The following is a 23,601-nucleotide window of genomic DNA, read 5'->3' on the forward strand; positions in this document are numbered from 1 at the left end:
ACATAAGTTCCAATTCCAAACCATATCTTTGTGAATACATAAACCTGAATGGGTTTAACAGTACCCAAGTCATCTTTTCAATGCTTTGCTGCTTAGAAATTTCTTCCACCAGATGCCCCAAATCATCTCTCTCAAGTTCAAATTTCCAAATCTCTAGGGCAGAGGTAAAATGCCACCAGTCCCTTTGCTAAAACATAGCAAGAGTTACCTTTGCTTCACTTTCAAACAAGTTCTTTATCTCCATCTGAGGCCACATCAGCCTGGACTTTATTGTCCATATCACTATCAGCATTTTAGTCACAGCCATTCAACAAGTCTCTGGGAAGTTCCAAACTTTCCCACATCTACCTATCTTCTTCTGAGCCGTCCAAACTGTTCCAATCTCTGCCTGTTACCCAGTTCCAAAGTCACTTGACATTTTCAGGTATCTTTAGAGCAGTTCCCCAGTACTCCCAGTAACAATTTACTGTTTTAATCTGTTCTTACACTGCTAATAAAGACATACCCAACGCTGGGTAATTTATAAAGGAAAGAGGTTTAATTGATTCACAGTTCCACATGTTGGGGAGGCCTCACAATCATGGTGGAAGGCAAAAGAGGAGCAAAGTCACATCTTACGTAGCAGCAGGCAAGGGAGCTTGTGTAGGGGAACTCCTCATTTTAAAACCAGCACATCTTGTGATATTGATTATTCACTCACTATCATGAGTAAAGTATGGAAAGACCCACCCCCATGATTCAATTGCCTCCCACTGGTTCCCTCCTACAACACATGGGAATTATAGGAGCTACAATTCAAGACGAGATTTGTGTGGGGACACAGCCAAGTCATATCAATAACCAACCACACACCCAGAGGTAACAAACATACTAAACTCTTCACCATAAATTAGAATTTTTCTCTTTCTAAATTCCATATAAACAGAATCAAACAGTAGATACATTTTAGGTCTTTTTCCTTTCACTCTACATGTTTTTGTTATTATTCATGTAGTTACATGTAGTAGTATTTTTTATTGCTGTATGGTTTCTCATTGTATGAATATGTCACAATTTTTCATCTGTTATATTATACGTGGACATTTGAGTTGTTTCAGTTTGGTGCTGTCATGAATAAATCTTATACATTCTTTTTGTGGATGCATGCTCTTGTTTTCTTGGTCATATAATCCAAGGAGTGGAATTGATAAAACAAAAAATATGTCTATCTTTAACTTGATTTAGTACGTGCAAAGTCTTATTTAAAGTGGTTTACTATTTTATTTACACTGTAACCAGTAATGTACGAGAATACTTTTTCTTTACAATCTCCCTGTCACATGCAAATCTTTCTAATTTTAGTTTTTCTGATATTTCATTTTGGTTTTAACTTCCATTTCCCTGAGCTATCATTGTATCATAATATAACAGTAGATTGGGTAATGCAGAAAGGAAAAGCCCTTGGAATTTTAAGTTCTGTTAATGAGTGTCTAAGATCTAAAAGTTCTACTTAGTTCTATTTATTTTTCTCCTGAAGTGTTCCGTATTTCCACAAATTATACTTATCTTTTCTTTTAAATTGTGTAACATATGCTTATTATTGTATTAAAGTCCTTGCCTACTAATTTAATAATTTGCTTTATCTGTGAGCCTGCTTCTATTGACTGTTCCTGTTGATTCTAAGTCATAATTCTCCCAGATGTCACCTCTTTGATACATTAATTATTTGTGCAGGAACAGGATTGGCAGAATTTTTACATATTTTTAGTTCACCTTTATATTCAACCCTAGCTGGGCTGCAAAATCCAATCACCTTGACGATGTACTATATGATTTATTTCTGCTTATCAGCCCCTCCTATAAAGTTATCTGAGCAAAACTAACAGATGGACCCAGTTGTTTGTCCATATATTTGACTTTCTTCCAGATGCAATCCAGCCTGCCAATTCGTGCTGTTGTCAAAAGCCCAGATAATTTCTTCTTTTGCATATACATTTTATCCATGTATCCTGACCTATATCCAAACTGGGTATGTTTCTCCATGTATGAATGCTGATATGGCTCTGCTTACTTATAAAGGTCTTGATTTACTCTAGAATTTACCACCTCCTTGCCAGTAACTCCCATCTGCAATATTCAGAAATACAAAGATGAAACTTATTTCTTTATAAAATCAATGATATAGATCATATACTTCAATTTCTGCAAATGATAGAAAAATTAAACATGCCAATTCAAGTAATTCAGTCATGTGTGTTTAGAATTCAGTCATTTTGGCTAACATCCAGTCTAACTCAGATTTCCACCCTCCTCCTTCTCATTCCATCTCCTTGGTTTTATAACCAGCATCTAATGTACCAATTACCATACCAGAACTAGGAGACGGTTATCACATCACCATACCACAGTCTGGCATTGCTTCTGGCTTTTGTTGAGGAACACAGCATCTTACCCAGTCTCTGTCATCAATCTACTAAACCAGTAGATTTTGCTAATAATCTACAGGGATCAGATCCTTGTAACCTGTATTCTCTTTGCTCTCCTTTCTTAGCCGTATCTGTTTCTCTCTTAGGACACTGGTCTGATGCTCTCCTTCATTACTGTGAAGTACATAGTACTCTAGGAATATGCTCTATGAACCATTTGCCTAAACCATTCTCTCAGCCATTGCTTGGGTACCGGTTAGATGCACTTGCCTCTAAGGCACAAGAACCTGCCTAATTCTACACAAAGTGAAGAACAAACAAGTCTGTCATTTCTCAGATTCTCCCAAATGTATATGATATTTCAGCCTGACCCTGGAATCTCAGCCCAGTGGAGAGCAGAACCCAGAAATTTCACATTTGTATTAATTTTCTTTTCTACTTCCAGCAGATTTCTGTCTCCAAGATACCACCTCCTCCTCCTGTAATTTAATAAAAGTTTCCCCCACTCCACATTGGCAGAAAAACTTCTGAAATTCTCATTTGTAATATTTTTATATTTTATAATTTGTGTTGTTAACCCTATACTTATAGTTCTCCTGGCTTTGAAATTTGATATGAGAAGTCAATCACATGGAATTCAAGAAACTCTTTTCTCTGGCTCTTGAAATTGAGAGTTGTGGTTTTTAAGAGTGCCATTTCTATTAAGGGTTTAATTAACTTTTTTGTTCTAGCCATATTTCCCTTTCCAATCAATGCATATACAAAACTACTCTGCTCCCTGAATAGTAGGACAGATTAACAGTGCAAAGAAGCATGAGAACATGATTAAAATCTCAATACATAGCCCTAACAATCAGGTTTCTGACAGCAAGGAGATGGCACACTCAGAATGCAAGAATGAAAAATGTTTAAGGAAGGAACGGTTTACCAAATATGGACATGGTTGAGGTAAGCCCACTATAGGTGATGAGGCAAGGGGGAATTATTATCTCTAGGTAAAGGGTGAAGTGATTGGTTTTTAAAGAAGAGAGAGCAGCTATGCTATTTTAATAATTGTAGGAATGTTCACAAATCACATATAGGTCACAATAGCTAGAAATGTGATTTGTGAACTGCTAGCATTACATTCAGACTTTGAAAGCGTATGAACACAGGGTAAATATTAAGGGATTCATGTTGAGATCCTCAGATTCTCTAAATTTGTTTTTATAAAGCTGATGTGCCCAAGATAGTGTCTTTGTTGTTGTTGTTGTTTTCTTGTTTGTGTTTTGTTTTGTTTTGTTTTGAAACGGAGTCTCGCTCTGGGCTGGAGTGCAGTGGGGCGATCTGGGCTCACTGCAACCTCCGCCTCCTGAGTTCAAGCGATTCTCCTGCCTCAGCCTCCCGAATAGCTGGAACTACAGGCATGCACCACTAAGCCCAGCTAGTTTTTGTATTTTTAATAGAGACGGGGTTTCATCATGTTGGTTGACCAGGATGGTCTCCATCTCTTGACTTCATGATCTGCCCGCCTCAGCCTCCCAAGATAGTGTCTTCTTTAAAGGCCTCAAGGTGGATGAAGAATGAGGCTATTATTGCCTGTGTTGAGATGTTCTAAATTCCAATGTATTGTGTAGTGAGGCAAAAGTCATGACAAGTTTAATTTAAAGATCTTGCCACTTCTTCTTTTATCAGTCTTTATAAAAATCTATCACTCTGAAGGAGAGAATTGGTAAGAAGTGGCTATGGCCTTAGATAGAAGAACATAGCCACTGTCAAACCATAGCATCACAGGGAGTAAACTAGAGGAATAAATATTCCCCTAATTATTTTCTGCCACTACCTAGACTGATGCTAGTTCCTGCTATTGGTTGAAACCTGCCAAAGACAGAAGGAAAGAAATACAGTTGTAGCACCTAAATGTCAGCTTGTGGTGGCAAGACCAGGAAGAGCAGAGCAGAATCCTAGAAGAGCAAAGGGAGAATATAGAGCAAGCATAACAACACATTGTTTTCTATCTTCCTTCCCAATTATTATCCATGTTAATTTAAAAACAGCATAATCCTTGCTTTATTATGATACCTATATATATACACACACACACACCCATATATACATATATGTACCCATATATACACATATAAATACATATATATACACATATATATACACACATATATATATACACACACACACACCTTCTTGTATATATATATGGGGGGAGAGAGTCGAGTCAATTGTATATAGTTCAAGAGTCAACTGTATACAAGTACATATGTATGTGTATACAGTTGTATGTGTATACAATTGACTTGAATTATGTGTGTGTGTGTGTGTGTGGGTGTGTGTATGTGTGTATACAGTTGACTCTTGAACAACACAGGGGTCTGGGGTACCAACCAGCCACACAGTCAAAAATTGATGAATAACTTTTGACTCCCCAAAATGTAATTAATAGACTACTATTGACCAGAAGCCTTACTCATAACATAAAAAAGTCAACTAATACATATTTTATATGCTATATGCATTGTGGACTGTATTCTTGCAATACAGTAAGCTAGAGAATAGAAAATGTTATTAAGAAAATGATTAAAAAATTTTCTATTCATTAAGTCCAAGTAGATCATCTTAAAAGTCTTCAACCTCATCAACTCCACATTGAGTAGGCTGAGGAGGATAAGAAGGAAGGGTTGGTCTTGTTGTCTCAGAGGTGGCAGAGGCAGGAGAAAATCTGCATACAAGAGGAACCATGTAGTTAAAAACCCACATTGTTCAAGTCTCAACTGTATATAGATGTTTTCCTTTCTATAATTTTTTTTCTCAAGCAATTCATCCTTTTTTTGAGGGAGTAAGTTAGTCAGTAAACTCAATCCATCTTTATTCCAGCCACTTACCAAGTGACCACATAACCTTTTCAATTTCTTCTTTCCTTCATTGTCTCCTGAACAATCACTATTCATTCTTCAAAATGCTATTAGGAACTATCACATGGAATTGTTAAATACTGAATGAGTTAGTAAATAAATGGTGGGAGGGGGGAACTCTTAAAAGCTATTTTTGTTTTTTCCAATTTGACCCACTTTCTTCCTATCTGATCGTTATTTGCTTTCTTAAAGAATCACAGTCCATTTCAGCTGCTATTATAAAACCCATAAACTGGGTGACTTATAAACAACAATTTTTTTTCTCTCAGTTCTAGAAGCTGAAATGTTCAAGATAAAGATGCTGACAGACTTTGTGTCTAGTTAGGGCCCACTTCCTCATAGACAGCTGTCTTGTGATTATAACCTCTGTGAGGAAAAACGTAGGGCAGCTTTTTGGAGTCTCTTTTATAAGGGTACTAATCCCTGCTCTCATGGCCCAATTGCCTGCCAAGGACCCCACCTCCTAATACCATTGCCTTGGCAGTTAAGACTGTAATATACGGATTTGGGGAGTCCATAAACATTCAGCCTATTAGCAAATACTCCTATGCATTAAAATTATTACAACATTTTATTGCTTTCTTTACTCTTAGGATTTAGCAAAGGGCTTAGCGCATAGTAGGGACTCAGTGAAAGTTTGTAGAATGAATTAATTCTTCACTGTCTTCAATAGGTATATTTTTTCCCTGATAAACAATTTATGGATTATAAACTTGTTATGTTGATCCACTGAGCAACATATCTATATACAACTATTCATCTTTCCATTCCCAATATTCCAACTTTCAAGTGAATATAAATACCCACTTATTCATTCTCACCCTTTAAGTTGTCATTTGAATTCTCCCATTTCTTTGTGGTTTCTCTCCTTTTCTTGAGTGTTTTATTTTTCTATACTATACAAAAAGTTACTGCAATTTTATGCTTCCCCTCCATTGATCTCTTTGGATGCCATTCCTTTCTTCATACATTTCTTTTTCTCTTTTGCTGTCCTCAAACAAGATTGTCTCTCATCGGGATCTTTTTTTGTCTAGCCTCCAAATGAACAGTTTAATATTTTATACATAGTTATTGTATACTTTGTTTAACCTTACAATTATATCTCTCCATAATCTTTCTTCTTCCTCTAGACTGTCTCCATCTTACACTGTATTTTATATTCTTTACTTTGAGGCATCTCTAAGAAGATTCTCTGGACAGGGTCTCCCTCTTAGCTCTGTCACACAGGCTGGAGTGCAGTGGTTGCAATCATAGCTCACTGAAGCCTCAAACTCCTGAGTCCAAGCGATCCTCCTGCCTCAGCTTCCCATGTAGCTGGGATTACAGACGCAATTCACTGTGTCCAGCTCTAAGAAGATTTTTCTTGTAATCTAAATCATAACAGCTGGCATTTACTCTTTCATGTGTCATGTTCTGTCCTAAATGTTTATATATAAGTTATTTAATTTTCGATACAACTCTACAAGGTGCATACCATGAGTATTCCCATTTTTATAGTTAACCAATATGAGATCCAGGGAGTCAATAGACCCAAGTTATTCAGCTATTAAGTGATTGAGCTGGGTTGTTCTGCCTCTGTGGCTCACATTTTAACTGCTTTGTGGCACTATTTCCATATTTTCTTACCACCCTGGAACTCATATATGCAGATGGACAAATGATACCAGCCCGGATAACTGTATTTCTATTTTTCCAAAGCCTTGTTATTGTCTCAGATGCTTGTACCTGTCTTAATCTATGTTTTTCCGTATAGTTTGCAGAAAGGTTTCATTTATCAGAAGAACTGGCCTGCATAAACCTTCTAGAAAGCACTGTTATGCTTTGATTCTCCACTCCAACATTTCCTTATACTATTTACAAGTACAAGCTTTAATTGCTGATGTCTTTACTGTGTTTTGGGTGTGTTCTAATAAAATCTAATCTTTATCTTCTCCCTAATGATTGAAAACTACTTCTTTAAAACATGTTACTTTTCTAACTAGAGTTATTTTAAGCCTCTGAAATACCTGTGTTTTATTAAAATAACTAATGCATCATAGTATCTTCTGACCTGTCACCATATCACTGAAAGCTTTATTTTAATATCTAAAATGATAGATATAATTATTAATATTGATCTGCATTTACAAAAAATCCCAGGCTTCTATTAGTAATGTAGTTGACTTTATCCAGAGATGGAAACCAAATAATGTACAATGCAAATATTTGGAGAATAAACTAATTGTTTTATTACTTGTACAAATTAGAAAAACAACTAAAATACAAAATATCTTACTATAAAAATACATGTAAATATAAAAATACATGTTAATAGTATTTCCCTAATACTAAGCAGTAATCTCTCCAGGTAGTTTTAGGATTTCTACACTAAAATTGTTATTACATATTACTGCCAACTGAACAATTCCTTCATTTTGATTGTACTGTGTGCAAAAGGAATCATAGAAAACTCTAACTGGGAGTCTCAGTATCTATTTTAGGTAAATTGTAATTAAGTTTTGTTACAGAGCAATAGGTGAGCCTGTTGCTCTCTTGTCCAAGGTCCAACTTTTGGGATCCATGTCTTTGTTTAAGCTCATCTCTATGTGACTTATTATCTTAGATAGAAGATCTAGGCTGGATCTGATCCATTCCCCAAAGTATGTTTACAAATAGTTGTCATGAAACTCCCCTGTTTTTTAGATCTTATCACTGGACAGCTGTTGGGAAGATTCTAACAGCAAGATAAGTAGGCCTTTTAGGCTTCGTGATTATGTTACACTGGGGAGTTTAGAATTATCCATATCAGAGGTGTCTATGTTGAATATCTTGAGCCTCTCCAACACAGAGTGAGCTGTCACTTAGGAACTTCCCATCTTAGTTTTTTGTTTAGGTTCCCAATAAATACTTTGGAGACAAATATTTCAGTAAAAAGTAGTTTATTGGAGAAGTGAAAGTAATGCGGAGTTGGAAAGTAACACAGGAAGAAAGGGCAGATAAATAAAGAATGTGATATTCAGCCACCTATCTCTGGTAACTGGAACGGATTCTGGTAGTTGGAAATCAGACAGGAATGACCAGGTTTGAGAAACACAAATGGAGCACTCAGTATTGACTTGTATTAGTCCCTTCTCACACTGCTATAGAGAACTTCCCTGAGACTGGGTTATTTACAAAGGAAAGAAGTTTAATTGACTTACAGCTCTGCATGGCTGGGGAGTTCTCAGGAAACTTAACAATCATGGTGAAAGGGCAAGCAGACACCTTCTTCACAAGGAAGCAGGCGAGAAGAGAATGAAGGAGGAACTTCCAAACACTTATAAAACCATCGGATCTCATGATAACTCACTCACTATCATAAGAACAGCATCAGACAAACTGCCCCCATGATCCAATCACCTCCCTCCCTTGACATGTGGGAATTACAGGTCCCTTCTTTGAGACATGTGGATTACAATATGAGATGAGATTTAGGTGGGGATATAGAGCCAAACTGTATCAATACTCTCACATACACATATCTAAGAGTATAAGAAATAGAGAGTTAAGTAAGTTAAAGTTAAGAAGAAAAGTTGCAATTTAAATAGCTAGAACAATATAGTGGGGAAAATAAATAGTAATTGGAATTGGAAAAGAAATGGAATAATTGTAACATTTTTATATGTTAGTTGTTACTTTCAAAAGTTAAATAAATTAATTAAATTATTTTCCACTTTTTAGTAGATCACCAGGGATATATCAAACAAGATATTTCAAAGTTCTCCATCAGATCTGATTCATAGTATTGAATACGAGGGGCTTTACCAAATTATCAGCAGCATACACGTTACAGAAATAATTCTCCATTGTTTGATATTCACATTATGGATGTCAAACAGTATCATTTATCAATAACACTTTCAGTATTCTCTCTACACAAAAAATTTTCATTCCAGATGTGCCAAATTAGAAATTTCTGTATTTTGCAGTAGCCTGGTGCATATTAGGATATTCCCTCCAGAATAAAAACCAGGTTGCTTAATCTTGCATACTCCACTGTAAGTAGAGGCACAATGCTTGGCAGGTCTTTTTGGGTTTTAGATGTCGTATTAGTTGGGGTTCTCTAAAGAGACACAACTAATAGGATAGATGTATATATGAAGGGGAGTCTATTAGGAGAATTGACACACACGATCACAAGGGGAAGTCCCACAATAGGCCGTCTGCAAGATGAGGAGCCAGAAAGCCAGTCCAAGTCCTAAAACTTCCAAAGTAGGGAAACCAATAGTGCAGCCTTCAGTCTGTGTCTAAAAGCCCGAGAGCCCCTGGCAAATCACTGGCATAAGTCCAAGAGTCCAAAAGCTGAAGAACTTGGAGTCTGATGTTAGAGGGCAGGAAGCATTCAGCATGGGAGAAAGTCGGAGGCCAAAGACTCAGCAAGTCTGCTCTTTCCATGCCTACTTTTATGCTGGCAGCTGATTAGAGGGTGCCTACCCAGATTGAGGGTGGGTCTGCCTCGCCCAGTCCACTGACTCAAATGTTAATCTCCTTTGGCAACATCCTCACAGACACACCCAGGAATAATAACTTGCATCCTTCAATCCAATCAAGTTGACACTCAATGTTAACCATCACGGATGGGTTTTTTTGTTTTGTTTTGTTTTGTTTTGAGATGGAGTCTCACTCTGTCACCCAGGCTGGAGTGCAGTGGCGCGATCTTGGCTTACTGCAACCTCCACCTCCCAGGTTCAAGTGATACTCGATTCTCCTGCCTTAGCCTCCTGATTAGCTGGGATTACAGACGCCCACCAGCACACCTGGCTAATTGTCTTTATTTTTAGTAGAGACAGGGTTTCACCATCTTGGCCAGGCTGGTCTTGAACTCCTGACCTCGTAATCCACCAGCCTTGGCCACCCAAAGGGCTGGGATTATAGGCGTGAGCCACCACGTCTGACCCACAGATGTATTTGCACAACATTTAGAGTACTGATCATTAGTGAGTAACTCATAAATAAAAACTCTGTCCTTTAGACTTATTATTCAAACAAAGTAATATTGCCTAAAATGCCTGTGTCAGTTAAGGACAATGTAAGTACCTAAAGAGAATTCCATCATTAGCTCCTAGAGTTTTGAAATCAAGTGCTCTCTTAGGCATGTAACTATTATATTTCTGAGAAATGGCCCCCAGTACACTATTGGGCCTTACTCATGACAGAACATCAGATCAGGGTACAAAATATTCATGCTACCTTAGCTATGCCTCATGAACTTGGGTCTATCTTTTCCATTAAGCTACAAAATTCAGCACAAAGGGGCAGCATTCAAGTAGGTGGTGGTTGGGCGGGGAGAGTAGTGGGTCATGTAAGGTTGGCCTTAACCTGATCCTAAAGTAAACCACCTGAGCAGGTGATTGATACTCTTAGTGCATGTACTCCCACACCTCTGCACACATCTCCCTTAGCAAATACCAATGGACTCATGTCAGGATCTCCGAGACAGAGTTGACTGAAGAAGGTTTGCAGGTAAGTAGGCAAAATATACTGATACCAGCCAGAAATGAACTGCTATATAATACAGTATCTCAGGGGTATACTTGGATAGTACCCATTTGGCTATGTGTTCAGATGATATATCTGGAAGGCCTAGAAAAAAGAAATGGCGAGAAGTATGAATTTGAACTGATTTGTGAAGAGTAGTAAAAGTTTGGATGGAATGGTCTAATAATCTGAATAAACAGGATTTGAACAAATTTTAAGTATGGTAGTCTTGGAATTGGCCCAGAGCATAAGAATATGTGTGTCCTATATGAATTATTCATCAAAGGCACAGACTGAAGACAATACTTTCAATAATCAGATGTACAATATGACACACTCTAGGGATGTTTGTAACCCGCTCTCCCATTTCTTCACTGCTTATTTGCTCAAAAGGTTAATGAGAAAAGTGGCCACAGAAACCAGGCTGGAACTTATATGTTTGCTCAAAATCCTTGGTTTTCCCTCACTAAAGCTGATCTGGCACACCCACTGCTGAGTGCCTAGTCTATTAGCAGTAGCAAAAACTGACCCTTTCTCACAAGGTTAGGGGAACATGACAGACAGTCATGTCATTATGGATGGGACAAAAATTTGCCCCCACAGGAATAAATATTTATTCCAAATGTGGATTTCTCTTCTTTGAACAATCTGACAAGCACAAATGCCTTATTTGCCATCATTTTATCACCTTTTACTTTGCCTTTAACAAAGAATGTTTATGGTGAAAAAGTGAGAAAAACGGGCTGATTACTTAGGAATTCATTACAACATGGTACAACTGTCAATAAATCTTAGATGTGACACCGGCTGGGTGACAACTTGCAAATTTGAGGTGCTATTCTATAGGATGCTTTATGAGCTCAAAATCAACAACATGCATCTGGTTTTTCTTTTTTCCAAAGTCAGAATATAGAAACGTAGAGCACAGTACTATTTCTCTTAAGAACACTCTTGAAAAGATTTTGCTTTCATTTTTCTCTAGTTATGCTTTTGGCTGATTAGAATTATTGGTTTCCAAGGGACAAATGCTTAAACAAGGGCACAAAATAATGGTTCTGTTGACCTGGATGCTGAGGCTGCCAGCTGGCCTTTGGGGCTCCTCATGTTTCAGTACCAATGAGCAAAGGAGACTGATAAAGTATCTATGGTGACTGATCTCAGAGTGGGTATGATTGATGTTTCTACAAAAAAGGGACAGCATAAACTATGTGTAAAACCAGGAGTTTCTCTGAGAGGGGATACCTCCTAGCACTTCCACATCCAGCTGAAAAGGTTCGTTAGTTTCAAACCAATCAGTGAAATAAAAATGACCATGGCTCATCCCCCATTGGGAGAAAAGTATAACATTCAATCAAACAAAGCTGAAGAACATGGAAATTGTAAATACCAACTATGGCCTCATGACCAACAGTAGGAACAACTAGAGCAACCGCCCATGATTGTCTGTTCATTTTTGTCTTTATTATTTGTATTTTTTTTTTTTTTTTTTTGAGACGGAGTCTTGCTCTGTCGCTCAGGCTGGAGTGCAGCGGCCGGATCTCAGCTCACTGCAAACTCCGCCTCCCGGGTTTACGCCATTCTCCTGCCCCAGCCTCCCGAGTAGCTGGGACTACAGGCGCCCGCCACCTCGCCCGGCTAGTTTTTTGTATTTTTTAGTAGAGACGGGGTTTCACCGTGTTATCCAGGATGGTCTCGATCTCCTGACCTCGTGATTCGCCCGTCTCGGCCTCCCAAAGTGCTGGGATTACAGGCTTGAGCCACCACGCCCGGCCTATTATTTGTATTTTTATGTATATTAATCTATTTTCCTTGTTCTTCTTTTTCCTTATTATTATTTCATTAAAATGAGTTGGTAGTGGTTACATTTATAATTTTATCCTTAGTTTTCAGAACATTAGAGTAGGGCTATAACTAAATTTCGATGACTAAAAACACTTAGCTATATATGTAGTTACTAATGGGATGACGAATGTATCTGGATATTTAGGAAAGCAGTAGCTATGTAGATGAGTTTTTCTCAATGCAAAAATGTTTTAAAAAGGACATCTTTAAAAGATGAAGCATGCAATCTTTTTTTTAATTTTTTTTTTTTTGTATATTTAGAAAACCCCATTGTCTCAGCAATCTTAAATAAGGATATCCTTTTCTAACATCTTCACCCACCAACTATCATAACACAAAAATACATAAAGCAAAAACGTCAGTAGAAAGTCACAATAGTTGTAGGTGAATTTAAATAAACTGTCAGTTATGATTGATGACGTAGACCAAAATATGTAAGAGTGCATGTAATATAATAAACCATACAGTTGACCTAATCAATATATCTCAAACACAATACCCTGACAACAGAGAACACATTTTCTTTATATACTTCGATGAAACTCTTCAAGAATTGATTATTTATTAGACTACCAAGAAAATCTCAGCAAAATCAAAAAAGTGGAAATCATGTAGATCATATCGATTTGCTTTCCAACATAATCTAATTATTTGCTTTTGTTTCACAATCATGTAACTCCCAGTTTTTCTTTCAGAAATCATTTTGCTGTTAAAACACTTAATAGAGAACTTGGAGAAAAAGAATGGAAATGCTTATGAGGAAATTGCTTCTGGCTTCTATACTGGAAAGAATAGAGTCAACTTGCTGCATATTTTCCCCCCAGGGAATAAAAATAATACATTTCTACTCTTTTTTAAAACAAACAGAACCATTTACAAATCTTTCATTTTTCTCTTAATAAGCTTTCAGCTCAACTCAGGCCAGTACTAACAAGCAGAACTTTCCCCTGGGAAAGATATCTGAAAAAATTGTTACTTTATTCTATTTTCCTCCTAAATTATTTTACTCATTGTAAACCAGGTCTCAGAATATCCTAGACTAAATTATACAGGCTCTGTAATAAAGACGGAGCATTCCAGCTACTAAGGTGAAGCAGATAAAAGAAAGAAGAGTTTACTTAAGTCCCCCAAATTTAAATATATTTGAAAAGTTATTGACGACTCTCAATATTCTGTTACCTAAGTGGACAGAAAATATCTCTTTATATATTTGATTTCCCCACAAATTGTTCATACTTTATTTCTCTAAACATACTCTTTTTTAAAAAATCTAGTAACGTATCTTGTTTCTATGCAACAGTACGTACGTGTTTATCATTCAGTACTTATATGCTTATATTGTTGTTTTGCATAATCTCATGACGCAAAGATAGAGCAACGTAATATACAAAAGAAACCACGTATGAATATGAACTTCAGTGCAAGCCTCAGTGTAATGAGCAGCTCAGGAATAGTCCCAAATGCCTTAGGAATTTGATCTTTCTGCAACTATTTAATGAGGACATACTAAGTGTCAGGGACCATTCCAGGTGCCAGGGATAAAGCAATGAATACAACAGTGTAGGGGAAGTAACAGAAAAGCAAAACATGCAAGTATAAAATATGTCAGAGTATATTACTTGTATGTGCTATGAAGTAAATAAAACCAGGGGCTGGGCGCAGTGGTTCACACCTGCAATCCCAGCACGTTGGGAGGACAAGGTGAACAGATCACCTTAGGTCATGAGTTCAAGACAAGTCTGGCCAACATGGTGAAACTCTGTCTCTACTACAAATGCAAAAATTAGCCAGGCATGGTGGTGGGCTCCTGTAATCTCAGCTACTCGGGAGGCTGAGGCAGGAGAACCGCTTGAACCTGGAAAACAGAGGTTGCAGTGAGTTGAGATTGTGCCATTGTACTCTAGCCTGGTGACAAGATCAAAACCTCCAAAAAAAAAAAAAGGAAGGAAGGAAGGAAGGAAAAAAAGGGGAAGAAAGAAAGAAAGAGAGAAAAAGAAAGAAAGAAAAAGAAAGAAAGAAAGAAAGAAAGAAAGAAAGAAAGAAAGAAAGAAAGAAAGAAAGGAAGGAAGGAAGGAAGGAAGGAAGGAAGGAAGGAAAAGAAAGAAAGAAAGAGAAAGGAAGGAAGGGAAAGAAAGAAAGAAAGAGAAATGAAGGAAGGGAAAGAAAGAAAGAAAGAGAAAGGAAGGAAGGAAGAAAGGAAGGAAGGAAGGAAGGAAAAAAAAGCAGAGTAAGGATGATTGTGTAGTGCCAAATTGAGTAGAGATTGCTATCTTATCCATGGTAGTATGGAAAGTTCTCCAAGAGGGCAACAGTTGAGCAGAGACTCGAGTAAACAAGAGTTGATTCACATTGATACACGGGATAAGAATGTCTTTGGCAAAGAGAACAAGTGTAATACCTCAAGGTGGGTGTGTACTTGGTGTTGGAGGACCAGCAAAGAGGCACATGTAGTGGTAAAGCAGCAGTGGGGGTGGAAAGTGGTAAGAGATGAAGCCTTGGAGGTAGTGAGGCACCAGATCATGTAGGGCTTGTGCCAGTTAATGACATTGGCTTTAACTGTTAGTGAGATGGGGAGCCTTTGGAGATCATAAGCAAAGCAGTAATATAATCTGACTTAGATTATAAAAGATTGCAGAAAATCTCAAATATGCGGGAGCATAGATACTTCAAATTTGGCTGAAGGCTGTCACATTCAGTGGAAAAAAATCTATAAAAGACGGAAAAAATAGTATGAATAATGTGTGGCCAGTAGCTGTTGAATGGAACTGATACAAAATATTGAAAAGTGTGCAGTAACCAAAGCCCTGATTCTAGGGCTGGAAATCAGAACTACAGAAGAGGAGCTTGTGATGATGTCCTATTATAGGAAACTCTGGCATGAGTTCCCAAGTGGGGCCAATCAGGGGATTTTACTTCCTAAATCTTCCAGTAGAGACACATTCGCTCACTCACCCACATACACGAGCAGATGGAGGAATAATTTAAAAAAAAAACTTGGTTAGGACTTGGAGCCTAATATAGGTGAAATTATTGTGTGTGGCTGATGAAACCCAGGAAAATAAAGGGGACTTATCTTATTAAACTGTCACCTTATGTCAGGCTGGGGACATCTCTCTGTAAGTTTTTCCAGCATCCCCACACTGTATACAACTTGGGAAATATTTTTCTATATTTGCATTTCCACATCTCTACATATCTTTTTCTGGCTTTCTATGTATTTTGCCATAATGCATTACAGTTAATTTCCGATATGTCTCTCTTCCTCACTAACTTGTGAGCAGTTAGACACTAGGTATCACGTCTTTTTCATCTTTGCATCTCACAGTCACTAGGACAGCATTTGGCATGTAGGATTTACCAAGTAAATAGTAATTTAAATATATTTCTAGAAACAAGGCAGCATGTATAACTTTTTCTTGCTATATCTAATTTTTAAAAAATCATCCTCTTAGTTTTCCATTCTTAAGTGGAGAAAAAAACTCCATGTTGGCTTTTCGTTTTTGTCATCATGGAAGGTTTATAGGTTTGATTTTTCCCAACATTTTGAACGTGAGAACTAAGATTTCACAATGAAAGTTAAGCTTTCAATTAATAAAGAAGAGGGAGAAAGGCATCTTGGTCTGCATAAATTTAAAGTCACTTGATTAAAAATGTATATATATATGTATGTTTGTGTGACTACATATATAATCATATTGAATAGATAGAACTACAAAATAAATCTATAGCACATCCAATTAATAGTTATATTGTAAGTTTTATTGAGCACTTACTCCATGACAGAACTGTTCTAAGTGCTTTACAAGGCTTTTTATTAAACTTCTTCACAATATTATTTTCAGTTATATGTGTCAACTAATTCGGAGGTAGAGAAGAAATAGATAATTTTCTACCACAATGGACATAATAATTTCTTTCTGGATTGATAGGGATGGTATGAGAATTTGGAAAGCTAGTCAGAGATGTAACTGCCAGCTTTTAACTAGACCCAGAAAGGTGAGTTTTACTCAATTTCTAATGAACAGATAATAATTCCTGATTCAAACTGTTCTGATAAAGAAAACAATTGAATTGTTTCCAAATTATTTTAAAAAGCAAACAAAAATCAGGCAAGGACATCACACAAACTGAAAACTACTCTTTAATTTCATGTATGGAAGCAGCTGTAAATACCCTAAATTCATGCAAGAGATATCCACAGAATATGAGGAGCAAATGTGTTTAACTGTAGAAATTTAAAGATGGCTCACAATTAGGAAATTTGTTACTATAAATGGCTACATTATCAATGTAAAAATTGTGATTATATGGGAAGATTAATAAAAACTGATGAAATACAGTAAGTTATAATTTGATAAATAACCATATAAAACATTTAGGAAGTTAAAAGTAGAAGGTAACTGCCTTTATAAACTGTGCTCTGCCAGACATCTACAACAAATACTCTAACTAGACATAAAGCATTGGAAATATTTCCATTAAAGCTAGATATAAGCAATGAACACTGCTATTGTACCACATCATATTGCATTGTAGCCATTGCAGCAAGACAAGAGAAAAATGATGAGGTAAAAATATTGGTATAAAAACATTTCACTACTGAAAGTTTTTAAAGTTATTATGTAATTCATATTTCCCCAAAGTAAAATGTGAAAGTGTGAATATTAATATCCACCTTACACTGTTTTAAAATATACTTAAAGATTTTTTTCCTGTAAAGCTTTTAGCAGAGTATTACCTAAAATAAGTACTCAGTTACCTATCATCAACATTATCATCATCATCACCGTTTACTCCCTGAGCCTGCAAAGTTAAAGGCACAACCAAATCCACAACAATTTGAATACATTTAAAAGGTTTGATCTGCAATTCCTAGTTAAAGGAGAGGATCAAACATATCCGTTATTAAAAGCATAAACTCACAAAGACATGAAGGATGAAAGAAGAGAGAAATAATAAAAATTTCTTAAATAATTACTTAAAGATTAAAGTAGGTAAAGAAGATAAAATTACTTAAATAAGCCATAAAATTTAAGCAAAATAGAAAATTCCCCCAAAATTTGGAGTTATTGTCTCTAAGAACCTCTAGAAGAGATGAGAGGTATAGAACTGAGGTAAGGAGATTTAGCAGCAGTCTTTTTTAAAGAAGATTTATAAATCCCCTCCCCTTCCCCTCCACCCCTCCATACTCCCCAGAAGATGATGGATAGTTTTTATTTGTGTGGGTAATTTACTTGGGAGATATCACCAGACACCACCAGATTCATGGTAAAACCTTAATGTCCAGGGTAAAAAAGAATATAATTTTAACAATTTTTTTCTTTATGTAAAAAAGGAGTACTACTGTGGAATGCATTTATGTATTTTTAAAGTTAAAGTATTGTCTTAAGTATTTAAAAGCATTGACAGATGTGGGTATCTATGAATGCAGAAGAAATGGTGAATCTGAAACCACAAATAATATTTTCTTAATTTAATTCTTCCTAGAAATACTACTTACCAGCATGTTGAAGGTTTAGCTGATAATTTCCAGAACAAATTGCATGGGAAAGTCAAATCATTTGTGGGATTTTTGTATGGTGAGCATTTGAATCCAGATATAGACATCTAGATAATAGTATTTATTGGGAGAGAATTTTGCATGATTAAAAAATTTATACATGATGCCTATGACAATTGCAGTATTAGGAACTGATTAAATATTTTTATTTGGGGAGTGTCTTAAATCTCAGTTTCTACTTTTATTATGACTTTTATTATTTGCAATTGAATTATCTGCATGTAGGTATTTCTTTTTTAACTTTTATTTTAAGTTCAGGGGTACATTTGCAGGGTTTGAAAAATATGTAAACTTGTATCGAGGGGGTTTGCTATACAGATTATTTCCACCCAGGTATTAAGCCTAGTCCCCATTAGTTACTTTCCTGATCTTCTCCCTCCTCCCACCTTCCACCCTCCAACAGACCCCAGCGTGTGTTGTTCCTCTCTCTGTGTCCATGTGTTTTCATCATTTAGCTCCCACTTATAAGGAAGAACATGCATTATTTGGGTTTCTGCTCCTGTGTTAGTTTGCTGAGGATAATGGTCTCCAGCTTCATCTATGTCCCTGCAAAGGACACGATCTCGTTCCTTCTTGTGACTGCATTGTATTCCATGATGTGTATGTGCCACATTTTCTTTATCTAGTCTATCATTGATGGGTATTTAAGTTGATTCCATGTCTTTGTTACTGTGAATAGTGCTGCAATAAACATACACGTGCATGTATTTTTATAATAGAATGACTTATAGTCCTTGATTTAACCTTTGTTTTGGAAAAAATCTTATAAATTTTACTGAAAAACTGGTCAAAGTTGGTAAGAGTATCTACAAATATTGTAGCCAAGGAATGGTCCTTCTAACACTGTATCTGTTACAGAACTTATGTGTGACTGGACAACATTTTACAATGCTGAATGAACATAGATTAATTAAATCATTCCAGAGGTTGGAATTGTTCAAAAGCTCAAAGTGAAACCCTTCACATATCACACAAGATTCTTTCAGCTGCAAGGAATAGAAAATTTCCATTTCAATTGGCTTAAAAATAGGAAAAATATTAATGTTGCGTGCAGAAAGTCCAGAGAAAGAGGTTTTAAAGTTGGTGGCTTTCATATCTCAATGTCTCATTAAATATCATAGGAATCCTCAATGCCGGTTTCATACTCAGGCTTTAGCAAGATGCCTGATGGATGAGGTGCTGAACACAATTTCTAACACACTGTAATATTTAGAGGAAGATGAGAGACCTTTCCTGGAACCAATCACTGAAAGGGGAATTATATTTAAACCAGTGTAGCCTGCCCTGAAAGCTTGGGATTTTCTAGAAAAAAAAAAAAGTTCTATTGAGATAGAGAAAAAGGAAATAAATACTGGGTAAGAACAGACATTGTTGTCCTAGATGTGTTCTCTTGGCTTGAACTGGAGACAGTTTAGTTGTGATTGATGAACTGCAAGCACAATATGGTGGTTGGCACTACTAAAACGAGGTTACGTGGTTTGGTATGAAGTGGTGCTGAATCCTTTTATGGAAATTTTTAAACAGTGAAAATCAGCTAACTGATGAAGACTGGATCAAAAACATTTGGATGAACATTATTATAGCCTTGAATATTATAGCCATTGAATTCCTTTGAATATTTCTTGGCAAGGACTTCAAAAGAATTTACACCAACATATGCTATGATTTGCACATTCCTAGTGAGACTGTGACTCTGAGAAGTTTATTTGGCAGAGCACACACTGGTCTTTCTGGAGTTGAAGTTCATTTTCAAAATGAAAGCAACGGCCTGGGCCAAGTTCTACAATTTTGAGATTAAGATCCAATTTTCAAAAAAAAAGATTTCTTTGATTTCAAATTTTATGAAAATAAATTACAATTTCCCAGTTTATTTTCTCTTAAAAATTTGACAGTGTGAATGAAAAACTGCAAGTGGATGCTGTTAAATTAAAAGACTACATAATACTAAAACTAAATAGGGCAATATTAGAAACCAGAATTCTACAAATATCTTAGTTGCTTCCATAAGCATACAAACCAGTCAGCAAGATTTTATCCATGTTCATGAGTACCTGTATTTGTGTACTACTGTCTTCAACTAAGAAACTGCTTAAAAATAAGTACTGCTCAAAGTTAAAGGATCAAAACTAAAATAATTTCTGATTTTCATATTTTGGTGAAATAGAAATATGTTAGATTTCAGATTGCAAATCAAAATAGTAACATGTCAGTAAAGAAAAACTTAAGAATATTTAAGAATTAAATATCTGAATATTTAAAATTACAATGTCTAATGTTACCTACACTTTCTTTTGCTAAATGTTTACACTGAGATTATATTTATGGTAGCCGGAATTTTTTTCCACATGCTCTGATTTTTGCAATTGAATTGTCTGTGTGTAGGTATTTTCCTTTGTGTCTCTGTTTTAGATCTAAATAAGTTATTTCGTCTTAAAACCAGCCAAAAACTGTATGTGGGATGGTCAAATGATTCTGTCTTGATCTTCCAAGGATGGCTTTTTTAATCCCAGGAGTGTGTTGAGGCTACTTCTTTAGTGATTTACAGTTATATTTTGTGATGGAACTGCTTTCATTTAGTTCTATTTATTACCAGATTTGATAGTTAATTTTATGTCAGTTGTCTGGGCCACAAGATGTGCAGATATTCAGTTAAATGTTATTCTAGGTGTGTTTCTGAGGGTGTTTCTGGATGGAATTAACATTTAAATTGGTAGACTGGGTAAAGCAGGTTGCCCTCCCTTATGTGAATGAGCCCCATCTAATCCATTCAATCCCTTGAAGACCTGAACAGAAAACAAACAAACAAACAAACAAAAAAGCCTAAGTAAGAAGAATTTTCCTCCTGCTAGGCTGTCTTGAGCTGGAACATCAGGTTTTTTCCTGCCCTTGGACTCAAACAGAAACATCTGCTCTTCCTGGGACTCAGGTCTATCAGCTTTTGAACTGGAACTACCATTGGCCCTCCTCAGTTTCTAGCTTGCTGACTGTAGATCTTGTGATTTGTCAGCCTTCATAATCATATCAACTAATATCTTCTAATAAATCTGTTTCTGTACACCCCACACACACACACCCACACATCCTATTATTTGTGTTTCTCTGGAAAACCTTGATGAATACATACACTGGAAAGCAGATTTACTATCCCCTTGCTTTCGGCAAAAATTAAATTGGGTAGGTGATTGCTTTCATGTTTATTCTCTTGACTTCAACTGGTCCCAACATTTCTGAATAGCCTATTAAAGCATTACTTCTCAAATTTGGGGATCATTGGTAAGATGCAGTTCTGGTACAGTAAATCTGCATTTCTAGCAAATTGTCAGCTGATACCAATGCTGCTCAATGGTAAGGTGCTTGAGAATTGCATTTTCACAAACAATTGACTTACCCCTAAACTTTGACAATATATTGAAGATCATTTTCTGGAGCCTTTGTCTACAGAATTGCCTCTTGACATCTCAACACAGGAGTTACCTTAAATGAGACTGTATCTTTCAGAATCATCTATTACCATCTAATGATAGTTCAGAAGGCAGCGAAGACTTATTAGGAAGGCATACCATACTCATGGAATAACTGCATCATATTTTCAAAGAAAAGTATCAAAACTGATTTCCAGCAGTTTCCACAGATATTTATGACTTCTCCAATTCAATTAAGTTGAATATCTTAACATTTTCATTTGCTTCCCTCACTTTATTTTCATTTACCGCATGGGGCATAATGAAATAAACATAGGCTTTGGAGTGAGACACAACTTACAGGAGTAAGCTAACTTCTTTGGACTTCAATTTACTTATCTGTCAACTGAAATACACTCCTCATTACCATGTGAATCCTCTTGTTATTTGAAGCTCCTATTAAAAATGTAAATCTACAAAGCAGAGGCAAGAGGTTGTAGAAAACTTCAGTTGTTTCTATTTCATCATGGCATTACCAAATCCACGGAAGTAAGGAAATGTCTTAGACCCAACCTGACTCAGAGAAGATGTCCTAACAATGACTTTTGCTACAGTATAATTCCTTAATTCTTCCTTCACTTATCACTTCACCCTCTTAAACAACATTATAACCACCTAAATCTACATGAGGGGAACATATGGGAAGAAGAAGAAAAGGTTCCTTGTGAAAACTTTCCAGAAGATTGCTGCTATTTATGGTTTGTTCTGGGGACCTTCGTTGTATCTGATTCCTGTTGGAATCACAACACTTTATAATTTTCAGTATCTGTTCATAATGTTTGAAAAATTATGGCTTGTTAGATATCCCAATGCCTTAAGTCAAATCTCAGAAATCTATTTCAGTACTATTCCTCACTATAATTAATATTGTTTAAATCAATAGAGATGTCTTTGAAATTTAAAAATATAAGAACTATTTTATTTTTAAGAAAAATAAATTAAGGAAACATGTATTATTTATGCAAAGACACAGTGTGTTTTTCTGTCTAGCTACCAAATTCTAATTGTATGAGTAATTTTTGTTTTATACAGATATAAACTTTGCTGTAAAAATGTACGATTGCTTTTCTCTGCGTATTCTAGAAAGTACAGCTGGAGACAAAGATATCATTGGCAATAATTGGGGGGTTGGGGTGGGGCAAGTACAAAGCCTGAGGTATCAAGTGCGAGGGAAAATGGAAATGAGGCAAAAGATATGATGTGATACTGATGGCAGGTCACAAGCCAGATTTGTTTACTTGGTCTATAGGGCTTCTCTGAAAGAAATACAAAAGGAATTACACTTACAGTAATCTATAGGAAACATTTTTAAAAGGCATTTTATCTGTTTAATTCCTTCCTCTTTCCTATTTCCCATTGGTCAAGATTTACCGCAAGAGAGGCTAAGGATTCTGGATTGCATCATTTGGCCCTTCATCGGCCATTCAAGAGACAAAGACCCATACCCTGCTGTGTGATGTTTAATACAAATCTGAAAACGGCAGGGTCCAGGTGGAACACTGATGAAACAGAGAAAGAAGGAAACCTTATTTTCTCCTGCAGCAGGAAGCTGCAGGAAACCTACTAAAGACTTTACATTCAAATATCCAGGTACTATAGACTCGGTTTTGCATAACAATGTGTATAGCAGTCTAGTAACTTATCCATGGTTTTACTTAAAATCAGACTTTTAAATAATAACTCATAATGCCGGCTGGTCGCAGTGGCTCACCCCTGTGATCCCAGCACTTTGGGAGGCCAAGGTGGCTGGATGGCAGGCAGATCACGAGGTCAGGAAATCGAGACCATCCTGGCTAACACGGTGAAACCCCGTATCTACTAAAAATACAAAAAATTAGCCGGGCGTGGTGGTGGGCGCCTGTAGTCCCAGCTATTCGGGAGGCTGAGGCAGGAGAATGGCATAAACCCGGGAGGCGGAGCTTGCAATGAGC

The sequence above is a fragment of the Colobus angolensis genome, unplaced genomic scaffold (genome assembly GCF_000951035.1).
Source record: "Colobus angolensis palliatus isolate OR3802 unplaced genomic scaffold, Cang.pa_1.0 Scaffold206, whole genome shotgun sequence".
NCBI lineage: Eukaryota > Metazoa > Chordata > Mammalia > Primates > Cercopithecidae > Colobus > Colobus angolensis.